The sequence below is a fragment of the Papaver somniferum genome, unplaced genomic scaffold (assembly GCF_003573695.1).
Source record: "Papaver somniferum cultivar HN1 unplaced genomic scaffold, ASM357369v1 unplaced-scaffold_57, whole genome shotgun sequence".
NCBI lineage: Eukaryota > Viridiplantae > Streptophyta > Magnoliopsida > Ranunculales > Papaveraceae > Papaver > Papaver somniferum.
In genome coordinates, this window is record NW_020648415.1 from 2,907,617 (window position 1) to 2,913,616 (window position 6,000).

Below are 6,000 nucleotides of genomic sequence, written 5' to 3' on the forward strand. Positions count from 1 at the left end.
AGAAGATAAAATTTATCTAAGATCATCTAAAGACAGCTCAAAGTTCGCAGAAATTAAACCTATGTCGATCAAAGAAGAAAACCTCTGGAATTTGGATTCTGAGACCAAGTCTTTTTTAAAAGTAAGTCCAAGGCCTGGTATAAAAATATTTGTTAGGAAAAGTAAATTGGCGCCACATTACATTGATATACTTTGATATACTTTTTATCTAGATTGGGTCTGACTGTCTAGTTGATTCTCTAGAAAGTATATTGAAGTTTGTCCATACAGATTGCTAATCGAATTGTTGGATGTGCTTGTTGTACCCCCGCTTTTTCAAATTCTATTTTTTTTATAACACTGTTAGAGCATTGCTCGGTCGAACTCGCATGCGTTGCTATCTCAAGCATGTTTGTCAGTGTTAGTGATCAAAACTATAAGTCTTGATTTCTAGCCTATATAGCTAAAGGTCTCGTACTAGGATAAAAAGTGTAGTTGAGCTCAAGACTCCATGGCAATCATCATACAAGACGAAGGACTACTTAAGGAACTGGTGGATCTTCATCGACTAAAAGGTATGTGGAGACTTGAACTTATCTATCACTCAAAAGTCTATTTACTCTATCTCCTACTCTTGAGACAAAAGTCGTTTTGGTATAGACTTTCATTAACGACTTCATTGGGATTGTGAAGAAAGACCGATACTACTTTTATCGTAGTTGTGTGATCTGATCTTGTTGTATCTATCTTTACGACACTACATCATTTTTAGGAATTCGCAACAAAGATTCGCAACGGCAGTAGGTCAGTTGCGAATCTTAGTAATCTTAGTTGCTAATTTTTCGCAACAGGAATGTCGTTGCGAATTTTGCAACCTCAAGGAAAGGTTGCGAATGTCAACCGCGCTCAGTTCACGCGTGCGAACCACTTGCTTTGTCGGAACACTAGAGCTGATAAACACGCCCCAGTCAAACTCCGGTCAAGTATGCTTCTTTTTGTTTCCACTCTTCAGCCTTAAGTTAACCTATATCTTCCTTATCGAGAAGAACTCCATCTTATTTTTCTCCTCGATACTCTCTCATCCCCTCTCCATCTCTGAACTCCATCTCTGAACTTTCATCTCCTCTCCATCTCCGTGTGAAGAACTTCATCTCTAAAACCATTGAAATCAACATCCAGATATAATCGTTTGCGTCATCCTTTCCTTTCAGTTTATAGGGTTCAGATATTATAATTTCTATGGTTTTTGTAGTGAATAAATTTTTTTCAGTTTATATATTTAAGTTTAAGTTTATCGATTTCTAGGGTTCATTTAAGTTTATTGATTTAGGGTTTCGTCTGTTAATCTACTATTTTCGATTTTAGGGATTTTAGTTTATCGATTTAGAGTTTCATTTGTGAATCTGTTTTTTTCGATTTCGGTTTTCCAATTTCTTCTTCTCTCTTTCGTCTTGTTTGTATACAATTCTAGAGCAATGGGTCCTTGTAATATGTTCTTTACATATAATTTCAGATATTTATTGTATTTCTACTTTATGTTACAGCTAAAGGTGAGTATCATGTTTTGAGAATGGGATCAATAATGACTTCCATTAAGTGAGATTTTCTTCTGTCATTTTTACTACGTTACAACATTAAAGACTTTGGAGTGATCTGTTTTCTGGTTGCTTACACTGATTTGGTTATCTTTTACTTACATAAATTGAACCCCCTTTTTCAGTAAAAAGGGGGTTCAATTCAAGATTAAGTAGTTGAGAGTTCCGTTTCAGGGTTCACGGGGAAGAATAAATTGTTCACAGGAAAGTGTTGGATTTCTCAACTGTAATTGCTGGCTTTGTCTTAAAATCTAAGGATATACAATATAAGTGTTGGAACGAAGGATTGCAAGATATGGGTCATTCAGCTGCAGTTTGGGATCAAAGAGCAGCAATTGAGGTTACAAAAGATTGGAATGAGATCGATCAAGTCATGCTTCGATCGCCTCGAGGAGCTTCGGCTAGGGTGAGATAGGTATGTGAACCATCAGGAGTTCATATAACTCAACTGAAGTTACTCATCATTTACTAGATTTGTACTTAACATAGAGCTTCGGCATCCTACAATGTTATTCCTTAGATGAAACATCTCTATTTCATATCTAGATTCAAGAACATGTTTTTTTTATATCCTTTATGTTTTGCACTAATGTATTTTGCACTGCTGTCCAGTATGTTACAAAAAGGAGAGTATGATGAAATTCCTACTATCCTTATATGTTTTCCAGGTGAGACTAATCATCTGCCTCACCATTCTCTGAGTTGTTTATCATTGCATACTATGGGATTGTTTATCTGCCATGTTACTTATTCATGTACTTCAATCGTCCAGGGTTTACTGTGTGAGGCATGTATTCATGATGAAGTGTTACTCTCATCTTTCCTTAATCGGTTATTCAACACTCTCAGTTGGTCTATGACTGAATACTCAGTTTCCGTCCGTCCGATGCAAGAAAAATTTCAGGTCCTTACTGAATTTCCACATCTTACATACATATGTCTCATGATTTCACCTGGATAATGGCCTACACTAAGGAGAGTTATCCTATTTGATAGTTTTGCCTATCTTTTCTTGCTTTATTTAAATCGAGTGCATGTCTTCTATAACTTATACTCAAAAGTATATGTTGCAGGTGATTGAGCTGCAACAAAGAAAGTGTGGAATTATATTTGATATCTCTTGAAAGGTTGCTGGAATTTTGTACTCGTCAGATCCCTGAAGCATTCCTATCAGCATATGATATGATCTTGGAAGGCTGACTGAGTTGATTGGTGTCATCCTGAACCACATTACTTCTGCTGCTGGTACTGAGTTCTTTGACTTGTAAGCCTGTAGTGATACTTGTATACATTTGTAGCTCGTACTCGATACTTTTTGTTAACTTCAATTGAAGAATATCTTTTTTTGTAATATAACACAGTTTTGTATACATTTGTATCGTTTATTGTGATTCTCAACAATATAGTTTTGTGTCCATTGAATGACATTGTAGTTTGTATATCTGTGGAATGATGAATATGGGGAACTGGGTTACTGCAGGGGGTAAATGTGGGGGAAATGGATTTTGACCAGGTCAATGAAGACTTGACCTTTTTTTTTATGTTGCAAAATATTAACAACGTCTTTCATCTGTTGCTAAGTTAGAACCATAACCAGTAAATTAGAACCAGAACCAATAATATTTTAGTTCCAGGTAGGGGTATTCCTGTAATTAGAAACAGGTTCGCAACGGCAAACTGGGTCGCAACGGAAGAGTAGGTTGCGTATCCCCGTTGCTGACCAAGAGTCGCAACAGACTTCCGCCGTTGCGAAATATGCAACAGCGTGTTTTGAAACGTCACTTTTCCGTTGCGAGCCCGGTCAGCAACGACCAGACGCAATTGCAAATTCCTAAAAATGGTGTAGTGCAAGTACAATTGAAATAATTGGCTCAAGATTTTATATCTTCGATAGGCAAGATAGAAAATAAGTCACAAACATCTTCGTCTCATCGTTTGTGATTCCCTAATATCTTTTTTCGCTGCGTCGATTAAGATTATTATGAGGTGATCAATAATACTAGGCTGTTCTTCGGGAATATAAGTCCGGGTTATTGATTGCTTCCTGTTCACCTTGATTTATCAAAAGACGGAACAAAACTCGTAGGTATATTCGTGGGAGACGGATTTATCTATTACCGTAGATTTTTCTGTGTGATACAAATTTGTTTATTAAAGTCTTCGACTTTGGGTCGTTGCAACTCTTAGTTGTGGGTGAGATCAGCTAAGGGAATCAAGTACGTAGCATCCTGCTGGGATCAGAGGCGTAGGAGCATAACTGTACCTTGGATCAGTGTGAGATTGATTGGGGTTCAACTACAGTCCAGACCAAAGTTAGTTTGGATTAGGCTAGTGTCTGTAGCGGCTTAATACAGTGTGTGTTCAATCTGGACTAGGTCCCGGGGTTTTTCTGCATTTGCGGTTTCCTCGTTAAAAAAATTCTGGTGTCTGTGTTATTTCTATTTCGCATTATATTTGTTTATATAATTGAAATATCACAGGTTCTGCGTTGTTCAATCAATTAGAATATCCGACCTTTTGGTTGTTGATATAAATTGATTGACACTTGGATATTGGTCTTTGGTACCATCCAAGTTATCTCTCTTTGATAAAGACTCGCAGATTTCTATTTGCTTGAGTAAAGATCAAATTGAGAGATTGAGATATAAACTCTTTGATATACTTTTCTCTAGATTAAGTCTGACTGTCTAGTTGATTCTCTAGAAAGTATATTGGAGTTTATCCATATAGATTACTAATCGAATTATTTGGTGTGGTTGTTGTACCCCCGCTTTTTCAAACACGATCTCATGAGAAACTTTCATTGGTTGGTTCTTAGCTCGTATGTCCTTGTGGTATGTCCAAAATCCAATATATAAATCCTTCTCTCTGGAGTAAGGTCACTAATGTTGTTCTTTAGGGAATGACATTTTATGCGGGAGAGTTCTTTTTGAACTTGTGCTTAATTGCCATATCTTTGAGGGGACAAGTGGTTGTGGAACATGTGGGGTTAACTTATATCTTAATAAACTCCTTGATGGAGTCACTAAGTTTCGACTCTGTGATATCATCTAAAGTAAAGTTGATATGTTTTCTTTTGGTCAAGAAGTTTCTATATGAAAATTTCATTAGGATCCCACTAGTTTTCGTACCTTTACCAATTTATATTGACAAAAAGGGGGAGAATTATTTTGTAGTTCACACTACAGATACATATGGTTTACGGATCATTATGTGAGGGGGAGTGGTTTTCATTGTGAGATGAAGTATTGACTAGGGGGGTGATATATATCACCGTAGTATTATTGTCAAAGTTGTGATACAATAGAACTTTGATGTTGTATAATAATACTATGATGAATCTTCAACAAGTACAGGATGAGCACACACATAGTTGAAGAACCAAGGAAATCAAGCATGTCGGATTTTGGAGATGTAATGTTTTTAACAAGTACAATCCCATATGTAAAATGGTTTTGTCACTAAAATTGACAAAGGGGGAGATTGTTAGAGAATTGCTCGGTTGAAACCACTAGCGTTGGTATGTCAAGTTAGTTGTAAATTTTAGTTGCCAAAATACATTCTTGATTTAGTATACTAAAGATAGTTTCAGACTAGATTAGGTCTATTTTTTAGAAGACCTATTCTTGAAGGATGAGGACTGAAGATTATAAGAAGACATCAACAAGGACTTCATCAACAAAGGTATGCGGTAATTTATTTCATTTGGATTCTTGTTCAGTTATACCTTTCTAATCTATCGAAACAAATGCGCACTCTATGGAACAATTCCTATGATGGTTGATGTACATTTATGTATATATACTCGAGGTTATTTGAGCCACAACTCTTGTGTCAATAACCTTTATCTCTGGAAAGGTTCTCATGTTATATTGAATGAGCTTACGAATTCGATGAGCCAAGAATCACTCAATTCCGAGTTATAACGATGAAGTTATGAGTGATCTATTAAAATAACAGTTTTATAGTGTTGCTGAAACTGTTACAGTTCGTTAGTAGGAAACTATCCATGGACTTTTTGTAACAATTCACGGACTTGAGCCCAATTATGTGACTAGAAGTCTTTTTTAGTCAAGTTGGTGATGTTTGCTTATCTAGGCAAGTTAGTAATTACTCGAAGCATCTTTGATTACCATATTAAAGTGTTTGTGATTCCTTCCTAATTTAAGTTGTGATTTATTCACATAAGTACAATAATTGCTAAATTAATTAATTATTTTGGCAAGAGTTGTAACTTAGGGAAAGACTCCCAAAATTAGGAGAGTCTTGAAAAAGGAAAATAGCGTTGCTTAGCTTTCAAGCTACCATTCACTATAAATAAAGGGTTTGTGAGGCTACACATTTTTTTATCCCCTTTGGAAAATTGGTGTAAGCTCATAAGGTTGTTTTCCATGTCTTCTGTTCTTCGTGAACAAGAGTGATACGT

General features: G+C 36.0%; 1 long non-coding RNA gene across 1 annotated transcript; it reads left to right on the top strand.

Annotated features, from left to right (window-relative positions):
• Positions 1 to 1,060: 1,060 nt before the first annotated feature.
• On the top strand, positions 1,061 to 2,964 carry LOC113343187. Its single transcript, XR_003357079.1, has 4 exons — positions 1,061 to 1,989; positions 2,187 to 2,242; positions 2,347 to 2,478; positions 2,648 to 2,964. It is a non-coding gene; the product is annotated as an uncharacterized LOC113343187 (long non-coding RNA).
• Positions 2,965 to 6,000: the final 3,036 nt, after the last annotated feature.